This window comes from Schistocerca piceifrons, unplaced genomic scaffold, assembly GCF_021461385.2.
Source record: "Schistocerca piceifrons isolate TAMUIC-IGC-003096 unplaced genomic scaffold, iqSchPice1.1 HiC_scaffold_456, whole genome shotgun sequence".
Lineage (NCBI taxonomy): Eukaryota > Metazoa > Arthropoda > Insecta > Orthoptera > Acrididae > Schistocerca > Schistocerca piceifrons.
Window position 1 is genome coordinate 41,300 of NW_025728685.1, and position 13,701 is coordinate 55,000.

The 13,701-nt window shown below is 50.4% G+C and overlaps 24 non-coding genes across 24 annotated transcripts; all 24 read right to left on the reverse strand.

Annotated features, from left to right (window-relative positions):
* Positions 1-565: 565 nt before the first annotated feature.
* Positions 566-647, reverse strand: Trnas-cga. The gene has a single exon. It is a non-coding gene; the product is annotated as a tRNA-Ser (tRNA).
* A 138-nt stretch (positions 648-785) lies between these two features.
* Trnak-uuu lies at positions 786-858 on the reverse strand. The gene has a single exon. It is a non-coding gene; the product is annotated as a tRNA-Lys (tRNA).
* Positions 859-1,397: 539 nt separating this feature from the next.
* Trnaf-gaa lies at positions 1,398-1,470 on the reverse strand. Its single transcript has one exon. It is a non-coding gene; the product is annotated as a tRNA-Phe (tRNA).
* A 599-nt stretch (positions 1,471-2,069) lies between these two features.
* On the reverse strand, positions 2,070-2,151 carry Trnas-uga. The gene has a single exon. It is a non-coding gene; the product is annotated as a tRNA-Ser (tRNA).
* Positions 2,152-2,844: 693 nt separating this feature from the next.
* Positions 2,845-2,926, reverse strand: Trnas-cga. Its single transcript has one exon. It is a non-coding gene; the product is annotated as a tRNA-Ser (tRNA).
* A 138-nt stretch (positions 2,927-3,064) lies between these two features.
* On the reverse strand, positions 3,065-3,137 carry Trnak-uuu. The gene has a single exon. It is a non-coding gene; the product is annotated as a tRNA-Lys (tRNA).
* Positions 3,138-3,676: 539 nt separating this feature from the next.
* Trnaf-gaa lies at positions 3,677-3,749 on the reverse strand. The gene has a single exon. It is a non-coding gene; the product is annotated as a tRNA-Phe (tRNA).
* Positions 3,750-4,348: 599 nt separating this feature from the next.
* On the reverse strand, positions 4,349-4,430 carry Trnas-uga. The gene has a single exon. It is a non-coding gene; the product is annotated as a tRNA-Ser (tRNA).
* A 693-nt stretch (positions 4,431-5,123) lies between these two features.
* On the reverse strand, positions 5,124-5,205 carry Trnas-cga. The gene has a single exon. It is a non-coding gene; the product is annotated as a tRNA-Ser (tRNA).
* A 138-nt stretch (positions 5,206-5,343) lies between these two features.
* Trnak-uuu lies at positions 5,344-5,416 on the reverse strand. Its single transcript has one exon. It is a non-coding gene; the product is annotated as a tRNA-Lys (tRNA).
* Positions 5,417-5,955: 539 nt separating this feature from the next.
* Positions 5,956-6,028, reverse strand: Trnaf-gaa. Its single transcript has one exon. It is a non-coding gene; the product is annotated as a tRNA-Phe (tRNA).
* Positions 6,029-6,627: 599 nt separating this feature from the next.
* Trnas-uga lies at positions 6,628-6,709 on the reverse strand. Its single transcript has one exon. It is a non-coding gene; the product is annotated as a tRNA-Ser (tRNA).
* A 693-nt stretch (positions 6,710-7,402) lies between these two features.
* Trnas-cga lies at positions 7,403-7,484 on the reverse strand. The gene has a single exon. It is a non-coding gene; the product is annotated as a tRNA-Ser (tRNA).
* Positions 7,485-7,622: 138 nt separating this feature from the next.
* On the reverse strand, positions 7,623-7,695 carry Trnak-uuu. Its single transcript has one exon. It is a non-coding gene; the product is annotated as a tRNA-Lys (tRNA).
* Positions 7,696-8,234: 539 nt separating this feature from the next.
* Positions 8,235-8,307, reverse strand: Trnaf-gaa. Its single transcript has one exon. It is a non-coding gene; the product is annotated as a tRNA-Phe (tRNA).
* A 599-nt stretch (positions 8,308-8,906) lies between these two features.
* Trnas-uga lies at positions 8,907-8,988 on the reverse strand. The gene has a single exon. It is a non-coding gene; the product is annotated as a tRNA-Ser (tRNA).
* Positions 8,989-9,681: 693 nt separating this feature from the next.
* On the reverse strand, positions 9,682-9,763 carry Trnas-cga. The gene has a single exon. It is a non-coding gene; the product is annotated as a tRNA-Ser (tRNA).
* A 138-nt stretch (positions 9,764-9,901) lies between these two features.
* On the reverse strand, positions 9,902-9,974 carry Trnak-uuu. Its single transcript has one exon. It is a non-coding gene; the product is annotated as a tRNA-Lys (tRNA).
* A 538-nt stretch (positions 9,975-10,512) lies between these two features.
* Positions 10,513-10,585, reverse strand: Trnaf-gaa. Its single transcript has one exon. It is a non-coding gene; the product is annotated as a tRNA-Phe (tRNA).
* Positions 10,586-11,184: 599 nt separating this feature from the next.
* Trnas-uga lies at positions 11,185-11,266 on the reverse strand. Its single transcript has one exon. It is a non-coding gene; the product is annotated as a tRNA-Ser (tRNA).
* Positions 11,267-11,959: 693 nt separating this feature from the next.
* Positions 11,960-12,041, reverse strand: Trnas-cga. Its single transcript has one exon. It is a non-coding gene; the product is annotated as a tRNA-Ser (tRNA).
* Positions 12,042-12,179: 138 nt separating this feature from the next.
* Trnak-uuu lies at positions 12,180-12,252 on the reverse strand. The gene has a single exon. It is a non-coding gene; the product is annotated as a tRNA-Lys (tRNA).
* Positions 12,253-12,791: 539 nt separating this feature from the next.
* On the reverse strand, positions 12,792-12,864 carry Trnaf-gaa. The gene has a single exon. It is a non-coding gene; the product is annotated as a tRNA-Phe (tRNA).
* A 599-nt stretch (positions 12,865-13,463) lies between these two features.
* Positions 13,464-13,545, reverse strand: Trnas-uga. The gene has a single exon. It is a non-coding gene; the product is annotated as a tRNA-Ser (tRNA).
* Between the last annotated feature and the right edge of the window lie 156 nt (positions 13,546-13,701).

Below are 13,701 nucleotides of genomic sequence, written 5' to 3' on the forward strand. Positions count from 1 at the left end.
GCCCAGACGGGGACTTGAACCCAGGACCCTTTGGTTGAAAACCTAACGCTCTACCGACTCAGCTATGCGGGCCCACGCACGAGCATTATCGTACAGCTGCGTGGTGAGCGAGTGATTCGCATGTTGTAATTACTGGCTTATGGCTCCAATGGCGACTTCACCGACTTCCCACTGACGCACCGCTGACGCTAGTTTTCTGTCGTCTTAAAACGATGGACATACCTCCAAGCAGCTGCGAGATCTTAAGAAAAGAAACGCTGCACCACTGCCTTCGCCGCACTCGAATGATTCAATTGCGATTCTTAAAAAGAATTGAATGTTCGCTCTGTCCAACACTTTCGAGCACATCTGTGTACTCACGATCTCAGCGACGGCTTTCTGCAGTCCCAGCGTCAGTGCGAGGTGAACCGATGGCCACAGTAAGCAGCGGTCGTCGCGAAACTCAGTAGTCTTAAACGGAAACTTTCGTCTTGTTGAGAATGGCGTCACTGGTTTGCACCCGCATTCGCCCACGCATGTCACATGTGTGCGAAAATTTTTGCTCCTCTCTTTACGCAAAATCGCACGCAGCCGGTAGGATTCGAACCTACGCTCCCAGAGGGAATCTGATTTCGAGTCAGACGCCTTAACCACTCGGCCACGACTGCCGGTAGCGCGGCGTTGTCCCGACACATGCAAATGCTACCGTTTGAAGCACTGTGGTGTCAGAAAACGGCGTAGCTGCATTATTTTCCGTAGCGTTTCCACCGCTACCAGACGAATCGCTACCAAAGTTTTAAAATTTCCGCCCGGACAGGGACTTGAACCCTGGACCCTTAGGTTAAAAGCCTAATGCTCTACCGACTGAGCTATCCGGGCTCGCACGACGCTGTGAAACCTCCCACGATGCACAACTATACATTGACTCATGTCCTTTACTGTTGTGCAATCGTTGCATGGGGCCGTTACTAATAAAACGTCGCCTAAATGCTGTCTGCAAACTTATCGCGCTAAGCTCGTAACACACTATCGAAGACTGCTGGCACACGATGCAACAACAAATTGCACCAGTTGTTACGTCTCATACGTTGGAGCAGAGAATTGACGTGTTTTGTCGACACTCACTGGGCAATTGGAAAATTCGCAAGCATTTCGAATGCAATGTTTCCCACGTTTTCGCTCATTTCACGGTTCCGTTGAAGACGTTCTTCACCACCTGACACAGAAAAAGGAACGCAGTCGGTAGGGCTTTTTTGATTCTTTTGCTTCAAAGGGAGTTAGTTTTCTAGTGAGTTCGTCTTATGGCATGCACTAGACAACCAGAACTGCTACAGCAGAGAGTCATTTTTGTTGTCAGCTGTAGTTGCATTATCACCAACGCAGAGCAATTCCATTGGCGTCGCATCAAAACGAATACCTGCCGAAACCCGGGATCGAACCAGGGACCTTTAGATCTTCAGTCTAACGCTCTCCCAACTGAGCTATTTCGGCTGACATTGAACGTTGCTGTTTGCATGTGTTCGTTCAGCTCTGCCTCGTTGCCAATTTCACAGTCACCTTCGTCTGATAAGACACAGGGACGCTGAAAGGCGAGCAGCCGATGCAGTGAAGTCCCACACACATTTCTTCTGCTTCCATCATCGTAACAAGCAAACATGTCGACTCGACTCGTGTAATATTCACTTCGCTGACTTCACGTGACGCCGCGCTGACGCTAGAAAACCCGTGCTATGTCGATGCCAGGGGCAACTCGTGTGCAGAGAACGAGACACAAGAAGGAGTGAGCCTCTCCACCGTATGAGAGGCAGTATCTAGCAGATACACACGGTAAAACATTCGACTTGCGTTAGCTCGTAAATTGCTACACGTCATCGTCTGCAAGCTAAAAAGGACACATCCGCACTGCCCAGTGAGGCGACACTTGTACTAACACCCGGTGGGCGGCTGTGAGACGAGGAGATGAGCTGCGGCTTCTGGGCGCGACTGTAACGCTGCGCCCTGGATCAAATAACTGGTGACCCATGTGTTTAGTAGTGACGCAACTGCTAGGATGCACCTGAACGTCCATCTTTTGAGAGAGAGAAAATTTTCGCAGTCGGCAGGACTCGAACCTACGCTCCCAGAGGGAATCTGATTTCAAGTCAGACGCCTTAACCACTCGGCCACGACTGCCGGTGGCAGAAGCGACTCCCGACAAGTGAAACCGCCATCTTTAGAAGCAATCTGATGGCAGAAAGCGGCGTGGCCTCACTCTTTCCTGTAGGGTTTCCATTAGCCGTTACGAAAGTGTATTAATTTTCGCCCAGACGGGGACTTGAACCCAGGACCCTTTGGTTGAAAACCTAACGCTCTACCGACTCAGCTATGCGGGCCCACGCACGAGCATTATCGTACAGCTGCGTGGTGAGCGAGTGATTCGCATGTTGTAATTACTGGCTTATGGCTCCAATGGCGACTTCACCGACTTCCCACTGACGCACCGCTGACGCTAGTTTTCTGTCGTCTTAAAACGATGGACATACCTCCAAGCAGCTGCGAGATCTTAAGAAAAGAAACGCTGCACCACTGCCTTCGCCGCACTCGAATGATTCAATTGCGATTCTTAAAAAGAATTGAATGTTCGCTCTGTCCAACACTTTCGAGCACATCTGTGTACTCACGATCTCAGCGACGGCTTTCTGCAGTCCCAGCGTCAGTGCGAGGTGAACCGATGGCCACAGTAAGCAGCGGTCGTCGCGAAACTCAGTAGTCTTAAACGGAAACTTTCGTCTTGTTGAGAATGGCGTCACTGGTTTGCACCCGCATTCGCCCACGCATGTCACATGTGTGCGAAAATTTTTGCTCCTCTCTTTACGCAAAATCGCACGCAGCCGGTAGGATTCGAACCTACGCTCCCAGAGGGAATCTGATTTCGAGTCAGACGCCTTAACCACTCGGCCACGACTGCCGGTAGCGCGGCGTTGTCCCGACACATGCAAATGCTACCGTTTGAAGCACTGTGGTGTCAGAAAACGGCGTAGCTGCATTATTTTCCGTAGCGTTTCCACCGCTACCAGACGAATCGCTACCAAAGTTTTAAAATTTCCGCCCGGACAGGGACTTGAACCCTGGACCCTTAGGTTAAAAGCCTAATGCTCTACCGACTGAGCTATCCGGGCTCGCACGACGCTGTGAAACCTCCCACGATGCACAACTATACATTGACTCATGTCCTTTACTGTTGTGCAATCGTTGCATGGGGCCGTTACTAATAAAACGTCGCCTAAATGCTGTCTGCAAACTTATCGCGCTAAGCTCGTAACACACTATCGAAGACTGCTGGCACACGATGCAACAACAAATTGCACCAGTTGTTACGTCTCATACGTTGGAGCAGAGAATTGACGTGTTTTGTCGACACTCACTGGGCAATTGGAAAATTCGCAAGCATTTCGAATGCAATGTTTCCCACGTTTTCGCTCATTTCACGGTTCCGTTGAAGACGTTCTTCACCACCTGACACAGAAAAAGGAACGCAGTCGGTAGGGCTTTTTTGATTCTTTTGCTTCAAAGGGAGTTAGTTTTCTAGTGAGTTCGTCTTATGGCATGCACTAGACAACCAGAACTGCTACAGCAGAGAGTCATTTTTGTTGTCAGCTGTAGTTGCATTATCACCAACGCAGAGCAATTCCATTGGCGTCGCATCAAAACGAATACCTGCCGAAACCCGGGATCGAACCAGGGACCTTTAGATCTTCAGTCTCACGCTCTCCCAACTGAGCTATTTCGGCTGACATTGAACGTTGCTGTTTGCATGTGTTCGTTCAGCTCTGCCTCGTTGCCAATTTCACAGTCACCTTCGTCTGATAAGACACAGGGACGCTGAAAGGCGAGCAGCCGATGCAGTGAAGTCCCACACACATTTCTTCTGCTTCCATCATCGTAACAAGCAAACATGTCGACTCGACTCGTGTAATATTCACTTCGCTGACTTCACGTGACGCCGCGCTGACGCTAGAAAACCCGTGCTATGTCGATGCCAGGGGCAACTCGTGTGCAGAGAACGAGACACAAGAAGGAGTGAGCCTCTCCACCGTATGAGAGGCAGTATCTAGCAGATACACACGGTAAAACATTCGACTTGCGTTAGCTCGTAAATTGCTACACGTCATCGTCTGCAAGCTAAAAAGGACACATCCGCACTGCCCAGTGAGGCGACACTTGTACTAACACCCGGTGGGCGGCTGTGAGACGAGGAGATGAGCTGCGGCTTCTGGGCGCGACTGTAACGCTGCGCCCTGGATCAAATAACTGGTGACCCATGTGTTTAGTAGTGACGCAACTGCTAGGATGCACCTGAACGTCCATCTTTTGAGAGAGAGAAAATTTTCGCAGTCGGCAGGACTCGAACCTACGCTCCCAGAGGGAATCTGATTTCAAGTCAGACGCCTTAACCACTCGGCCACGACTGCCGGTGGCAGAAGCGACTCCCGACAAGTGAAACCGCCATCTTTAGAAGCAATCTGATGGCAGAAAGCGGCGTGGCCTCACTCTTTCCTGTAGGGTTTCCATTAGCCGTTACGAAAGTGTATTAATTTTCGCCCAGACGGGGACTTGAACCCAGGACCCTTTGGTTGAAAACCTAACGCTCTACCGACTCAGCTATGCGGGCCCACGCACGAGCATTATCGTACAGCTGCGTGGTGAGCGAGTGATTCGCATGTTGTAATTACTGGCTTATGGCTCCAATGGCGACTTCACCGACTTCCCACTGACGCACCGCTGACGCTAGTTTTCTGTCGTCTTAAAACGATGGACATACCTCCAAGCAGCTGCGAGATCTTAAGAAAAGAAACGCTGCACCACTGCCTTCGCCGCACTCGAATGATTCAATTGCGATTCTTAAAAAGAATTGAATGTTCGCTCTGTCCAACACTTTCGAGCACATCTGTGTACTCACGATCTCAGCGACGGCTTTCTGCAGTCCCAGCGTCAGTGCGAGGTGAACCGATGGCCACAGTAAGCAGCGGTCGTCGCGAAACTCAGTAGTCTTAAACGGAAACTTTCGTCTTGTTGAGAATGGCGTCACTGGTTTGCACCCGCATTCGCCCACGCATGTCACATGTGTGCGAAAATTTTTGCTCCTCTCTTTACGCAAAATCGCACGCAGCCGGTAGGATTCGAACCTACGCTCCCAGAGGGAATCTGATTTCGAGTCAGACGCCTTAACCACTCGGCCACGACTGCCGGTAGCGCGGCGTTGTCCCGACACATGCAAATGCTACCGTTTGAAGCACTGTGGTGTCAGAAAACGGCGTAGCTGCATTATTTTCCGTAGCGTTTCCACCGCTACCAGACGAATCGCTACCAAAGTTTTAAAATTTCCGCCCGGACAGGGACTTGAACCCTGGACCCTTAGGTTAAAAGCCTAATGCTCTACCGACTGAGCTATCCGGGCTCGCACGACGCTGTGAAACCTCCCACGATGCACAACTATACATTGACTCATGTCCTTTACTGTTGTGCAATCGTTGCATGGGGCCGTTACTAATAAAACGTCGCCTAAATGCTGTCTGCAAACTTATCGCGCTAAGCTCGTAACACACTATCGAAGACTGCTGGCACACGATGCAACAACAAATTGCACCAGTTGTTACGTCTCATACGTTGGAGCAGAGAATTGACGTGTTTTGTCGACACTCACTGGGCAATTGGAAAATTCGCAAGCATTTCGAATGCAATGTTTCCCACGTTTTCGCTCATTTCACGGTTCCGTTGAAGACGTTCTTCACCACCTGACACAGAAAAAGGAACGCAGTCGGTAGGGCTTTTTTGATTCTTTTGCTTCAAAGGGAGTTAGTTTTCTAGTGAGTTCGTCTTATGGCATGCACTAGACAACCAGAACTGCTACAGCAGAGAGTCATTTTTGTTGTCAGCTGTAGTTGCATTATCACCAACGCAGAGCAATTCCATTGGCGTCGCATCAAAACGAATACCTGCCGAAACCCGGGATCGAACCAGGGACCTTTAGATCTTCAGTCTCACGCTCTCCCAACTGAGCTATTTCGGCTGACATTGAACGTTGCTGTTTGCATGTGTTCGTTCAGCTCTGCCTCGTTGCCAATTTCACAGTCACCTTCGTCTGATAAGACACAGGGACGCTGAAAGGCGAGCAGCCGATGCAGTGAAGTCCCACACACATTTCTTCTGCTTCCATCATCGTAACAAGCAAACATGTCGACTCGACTCGTGTAATATTCACTTCGCTGACTTCACGTGACGCCGCGCTGACGCTAGAAAACCCGTGCTATGTCGATGCCAGGGGCAACTCGTGTGCAGAGAACGAGACACAAGAAGGAGTGAGCCTCTCCACCGTATGAGAGGCAGTATCTAGCAGATACACACGGTAAAACATTCGACTTGCGTTAGCTCGTAAATTGCTACACGTCATCGTCTGCAAGCTAAAAAGGACACATCCGCACTGCCCAGTGAGGCGACACTTGTACTAACACCCGGTGGGCGGCTGTGAGACGAGGAGATGAGCTGCGGCTTCTGGGCGCGACTGTAACGCTGCGCCCTGGATCAAATAACTGGTGACCCATGTGTTTAGTAGTGACGCAACTGCTAGGATGCACCTGAACGTCCATCTTTTGAGAGAGAGAAAATTTTCGCAGTCGGCAGGACTCGAACCTACGCTCCCAGAGGGAATCTGATTTCAAGTCAGACGCCTTAACCACTCGGCCACGACTGCCGGTGGCAGAAGCGACTCCCGACAAGTGAAACCGCCATCTTTAGAAGCAATCTGATGGCAGAAAGCGGCGTGGCCTCACTCTTTCCTGTAGGGTTTCCATTAGCCGTTACGAAAGTGTATTAATTTTCGCCCAGACGGGGACTTGAACCCAGGACCCTTTGGTTGAAAACCTAACGCTCTACCGACTCAGCTATGCGGGCCCACGCACGAGCATTATCGTACAGCTGCGTGGTGAGCGAGTGATTCGCATGTTGTAATTACTGGCTTATGGCTCCAATGGCGACTTCACCGACTTCCCACTGACGCACCGCTGACGCTAGTTTTCTGTCGTCTTAAAACGATGGACATACCTCCAAGCAGCTGCGAGATCTTAAGAAAAGAAACGCTGCACCACTGCCTTCGCCGCACTCGAATGATTCAATTGCGATTCTTAAAAAGAATTGAATGTTCGCTCTGTCCAACACTTTCGAGCACATCTGTGTACTCACGATCTCAGCGACGGCTTTCTGCAGTCCCAGCGTCAGTGCGAGGTGAACCGATGGCCACAGTAAGCAGCGGTCGTCGCGAAACTCAGTAGTCTTAAACGGAAACTTTCGTCTTGTTGAGAATGGCGTCACTGGTTTGCACCCGCATTCGCCCACGCATGTCACATGTGTGCGAAAATTTTTGCTCCTCTCTTTACGCAAAATCGCACGCAGCCGGTAGGATTCGAACCTACGCTCCCAGAGGGAATCTGATTTCGAGTCAGACGCCTTAACCACTCGGCCACGACTGCCGGTAGCGCGGCGTTGTCCCGACACATGCAAATGCTACCGTTTGAAGCACTGTGGTGTCAGAAAACGGCGTAGCTGCATTATTTTCCGTAGCGTTTCCACCGCTACCAGACGAATCGCTACCAAAGTTTTAAAATTTCCGCCCGGACAGGGACTTGAACCCTGGACCCTTAGGTTAAAAGCCTAATGCTCTACCGACTGAGCTATCCGGGCTCGCACGACGCTGTGAAACCTCCCACGATGCACAACTATACATTGACTCATGTCCTTTACTGTTGTGCAATCGTTGCATGGGGCCGTTACTAATAAAACGTCGCCTAAATGCTGTCTGCAAACTTATCGCGCTAAGCTCGTAACACACTATCGAAGACTGCTGGCACACGATGCAACAACAAATTGCACCAGTTGTTACGTCTCATACGTTGGAGCAGAGAATTGACGTGTTTTGTCGACACTCACTGGGCAATTGGAAAATTCGCAAGCATTTCGAATGCAATGTTTCCCACGTTTTCGCTCATTTCACGGTTCCGTTGAAGACGTTCTTCACCACCTGACACAGAAAAAGGAACGCAGTCGGTAGGGCTTTTTTGATTCTTTTGCTTCAAAGGGAGTTAGTTTTCTAGTGAGTTCGTCTTATGGCATGCACTAGACAACCAGAACTGCTACAGCAGAGAGTCATTTTTGTTGTCAGCTGTAGTTGCATTATCACCAACGCAGAGCAATTCCATTGGCGTCGCATCAAAACGAATACCTGCCGAAACCCGGGATCGAACCAGGGACCTTTAGATCTTCAGTCTAACGCTCTCCCAACTGAGCTATTTCGGCTGACATTGAACGTTGCTGTTTGCATGTGTTCGTTCAGCTCTGCCTCGTTGCCAATTTCACAGTCACCTTCGTCTGATAAGACACAGGGACGCTGAAAGGCGAGCAGCCGATGCAGTGAAGTCCCACACACATTTCTTCTGCTTCCATCATCGTAACAAGCAAACATGTCGACTCGACTCGTGTAATATTCACTTCGCTGACTTCACGTGACGCCGCGCTGACGCTAGAAAACCCGTGCTATGTCGATGCCAGGGGCAACTCGTGTGCAGAGAACGAGACACAAGAAGGAGTGAGCCTCTCCACCGTATGAGAGGCAGTATCTAGCAGATACACACGGTAAAACATTCGACTTGCGTTAGCTCGTAAATTGCTACACGTCATCGTCTGCAAGCTAAAAAGGACACATCCGCACTGCCCAGTGAGGCGACACTTGTACTAACACCCGGTGGGCGGCTGTGAGACGAGGAGATGAGCTGCGGCTTCTGGGCGCGACTGTAACGCTGCGCCCTGGATCAAATAACTGGTGACCCATGTGTTTAGTAGTGACGCAACTGCTAGGATGCACCTGAACGTCCATCTTTTGAGAGAGAGAAAATTTTCGCAGTCGGCAGGACTCGAACCTACGCTCCCAGAGGGAATCTGATTTCAAGTCAGACGCCTTAACCACTCGGCCACGACTGCCGGTGGCAGAAGCGACTCCCGACAAGTGAAACCGCCATCTTTAGAAGCAATCTGATGGCAGAAAGCGGCGTGGCCTCACTCTTTCCTGTAGGGTTTCCATTAGCCGTTACGAAAGTGTATTAATTTTCGCCCAGACGGGGACTTGAACCCAGGACCCTTTGGTTGAAAACCTAACGCTCTACCGACTCAGCTATGCGGGCCCACGCACGAGCATTATCGTACAGCTGCGTGGTGAGCGAGTGATTCGCATGTTGTAATTACTGGCTTATGGCTCCAATGGCGACTTCACCGACTTCCCACTGACGCACCGCTGACGCTAGTTTTCTGTCGTCTTAAAACGATGGACATACCTCCAAGCAGCTGCGAGATCTTAAGAAAAGAAACGCTGCACCACTGCCTTCGCCGCACTCGAATGATTCAATTGCGATTCTTAAAAAGAATTGAATGTTCGCTCTGTCCAACACTTTCGAGCACATCTGTGTACTCACGATCTCAGCGACGGCTTTCTGCAGTCCCAGCGTCAGTGCGAGGTGAACCGATGGCCACAGTAAGCAGCGGTCGTCGCGAAACTCAGTAGTCTTAAACGGAAACTTTCGTCTTGTTGAGAATGGCGTCACTGGTTTGCACCCGCATTCGCCCACGCATGTCACATGTGTGCGAAAATTTTTGCTCCTCTCTTTACGCAAAATCGCACGCAGCCGGTAGGATTCGAACCTACGCTCCCAGAGGGAATCTGATTTCGAGTCAGACGCCTTAACCACTCGGCCACGACTGCCGGTAGCGCGGCGTTGTCCCGACACATGCAAATGCTACCGTTTGAAGCACTGTGGTGTCAGAAAACGGCGTAGCTGCATTATTTTCCGTAGCGTTTCCACCGCTACCAGACGAATCGCTACCAAAGTTTTAAAATTTCCGCCCGGACAGGGACTTGAACCCTGGACCCTTAGGTTAAAAGCCTAATGCTCTACCGACTGAGCTATCCGGGCTCGCACGACGCTGTGAAACCTCCCACGATGCACAACTATACATTGACTCATGTCCTTTACTGTTGTGCAATCGTTGCATGGGGCCGTTACTAATAAAACGTCGCCTAAATGCTGTCTGCAAACTTATCGCGCTAAGCTCGTAACACACTATCGAAGACTGCTGGCACACGATGCAACAACAAATTGCACCAGTTGTTACGTCTCATACGTTGGAGCAGAGAATTGACGTGTTTTGTCGACACTCACTGGGCAATTGGAAAATTCGCAAGCATTTCGAATGCAATGTTTCCCACGTTTTCGCTCATTTCACGGTTCCGTTGAAGACGTTCTTCACCACCTGACACAGAAAAGGAACGCAGTCGGTAGGGCTTTTTTGATTCTTTTGCTTCAAAGGGAGTTAGTTTTCTAGTGAGTTCGTCTTATGGCATGCACTAGACAACCAGAACTGCTACAGCAGAGAGTCATTTTTGTTGTCAGCTGTAGTTGCATTATCACCAACGCAGAGCAATTCCATTGGCGTCGCATCAAAACGAATACCTGCCGAAACCCGGGATCGAACCAGGGACCTTTAGATCTTCAGTCTAACGCTCTCCCAACTGAGCTATTTCGGCTGACATTGAACGTTGCTGTTTGCATGTGTTCGTTCAGCTCTGCCTCGTTGCCAATTTCACAGTCACCTTCGTCTGATAAGACACAGGGACGCTGAAAGGCGAGCAGCCGATGCAGTGAAGTCCCACACACATTTCTTCTGCTTCCATCATCGTAACAAGCAAACATGTCGACTCGACTCGTGTAATATTCACTTCGCTGACTTCACGTGACGCCGCGCTGACGCTAGAAAACCCGTGCTATGTCGATGCCAGGGGCAACTCGTGTGCAGAGAACGAGACACAAGAAGGAGTGAGCCTCTCCACCGTATGAGAGGCAGTATCTAGCAGATACACACGGTAAAACATTCGACTTGCGTTAGCTCGTAAATTGCTACACGTCATCGTCTGCAAGCTAAAAAGGACACATCCGCACTGCCCAGTGAGGCGACACTTGTACTAACACCCGGTGGGCGGCTGTGAGACGAGGAGATGAGCTGCGGCTTCTGGGCGCGACTGTAACGCTGCGCCCTGGATCAAATAACTGGTGACCCATGTGTTTAGTAGTGACGCAACTGCTAGGATGCACCTGAACGTCCATCTTTTGAGAGAGAGAAAATTTTCGCAGTCGGCAGGACTCGAACCTACGCTCCCAGAGGGAATCTGATTTCAAGTCAGACGCCTTAACCACTCGGCCACGACTGCCGGTGGCAGAAGCGACTCCCGACAAGTGAAACCGCCATCTTTAGAAGCAATCTGATGGCAGAAAGCGGCGTGGCCTCACTCTTTCCTGTAGGGTTTCCATTAGCCGTTACGAAAGTGTATTAATTTTCGCCCAGACGGGGACTTGAACCCAGGACCCTTTGGTTGAAAACCTAACGCTCTACCGACTCAGCTATGCGGGCCCACGCACGAGCATTATCGTACAGCTGCGTGGTGAGCGAGTGATTCGCATGTTGTAATTACTGGCTTATGGCTCCAATGGCGACTTCACCGACTTCCCACTGACGCACCGCTGACGCTAGTTTTCTGTCGTCTTAAAACGATGGACATACCTCCAAGCAGCTGCGAGATCTTAAGAAAAGAAACGCTGCACCACTGCCTTCGCCGCACTCGAATGATTCAATTGCGATTCTTAAAAAGAATTGAATGTTCGCTCTGTCCAACACTTTCGAGCACATCTGTGTACTCACGATCTCAGCGACGGCTTTCTGCAGTCCCAGCGTCAGTGCGAGGTGAACCGATGGCCACAGTAAGCAGCGGTCGTCGCGAAACTCAGTAGTCTTAAACGGAAACTTTCGTCTTGTTGAGAATGGCGTCACTGGTTTGCACCCGCATTCGCCCACGCATGTCACATGTGTGCGAAAATTTTTGCTCCTCTCTTTACGCAAAATCGCACGCAGCCGGTAGGATTCGAACCTACGCTCCCAGAGGGAATCTGATTTCGAGTCAGACGCCTTAACCACTCGGCCACGACTGCCGGTAGCGCGGCGTTGTCCCGACACATGCAAATGCTACCGTTTGAAGCACTGTGGTGTCAGAAAACGGCGTAGCTGCATTATTTTCCGTAGCGTTTCCACCGCTACCAGACGAATCGCTACCAAAGTTTTAAAATTTCCGCCCGGACAGGGACTTGAACCCTGGACCCTTAGGTTAAAAGCCTAATGCTCTACCGACTGAGCTATCCGGGCTCGCACGACGCTGTGAAACCTCCCACGATGCACAACTATACATTGACTCATGTCCTTTACTGTTGTGCAATCGTTGCATGGGGCCGTTACTAATAAAACGTCGCCTAAATGCTGTCTGCAAACTTATCGCGCTAAGCTCGTAACACACTATCGAAGACTGCTGGCACACGATGCAACAACAAATTGCACCAGTTGTTACGTCTCATACGTTGGAGCAGAGAATTGACGTGTTTTGTCGACACTCACTGGGCAATTGGAAAATTCGCAAGCATTTCGAATGCAATGTTTCCCACGTTTTCGCTCATTTCACGGTTCCGTTGAAGACGTTCTTCACCACCTGACACAGAAAAAGGAACGCAGTCGGTAGGGCTTTTTTGATTCTTTTGCTTCAAAGGGAGTTAGTTTTCTAGTGAGTTCGTCTTATGGCATGCACTAGACAACCAGAACTGCTACAGCAGAGAGTCATTTTTGTTGTCAGCTGTAGTTGCATTATCACCAACGCAGAGCAATTCCATTGGCGTCGCATCAAAACGAATACCTGCCGAAACCCGGGATCGAACCAGGGACCTTTAGATCTTCAGTCTAACGCTCTCCCAACTGAGCTATTTCGGCTGACATTGAACGTTGCTGTTTGCATGTGTTCGTTCAGCTCTGCCTCGTTGCCAATTTCACAGTCACCTTCGTCTGATAAGACACAGGGACGCTGAAAGGCGAGCAGCCGATGCAGTGAAGTCCCACACACATTTCTTCTGCTTCCATCATCGTAACAAGCAAACATGTCGACTCGACTCGTGTAATATTCACTTCGCTGACTTCACGTGACGCCGCGCTGACGCTAGAAAACCCGTGCTATGTCGATGCCAGGGGCAACTCGTGTGCAGAGAACGAGACACAAGAAGGAGTGAGCCTCTCCACCGTATGAGAGGCAGTATCTAGCAGATACACACGGTAAAACATTCGACTTGCGTTAGCTCGTAAATTGCTACACGTCATCGTCTGCAAGCTAAAAAGGACACATCCGCACTGCCCAGTGAGGCGACACTTGTACTAACACCCGGTGGGCGGCTGTGAGACGAGGAGATGAGCTGCGGCTTCTGGGCGCGACTGTAACGCTGCGCCCTGGATCAAATAACTGGTGACCCATGTGTTTAGTAGTGACGCAACTGCTAGGATGCACCTGAACGTCCATCTTTTGAGAGAGAGAAAATTTTCGCAGTCGGCAGGACTCGAACCTACGCTCCCAGAGGGAATCTGATTTCAAGTCAGACGCCTTAACCACTCGGCCACGACTGCCGGTGGCAGAAGCGACTCCCGACAAGTGAAACCGCCATCTTTAGAAGCAATCTGATGGCAGAAAGCGGCGTGGCCTCACTCTTTCCTGTAGGGTTTCCATTAGCCGTTACGAAAGTGTATTAATTTTCGCCCAGACGGGGACTTGAACCCAGGACC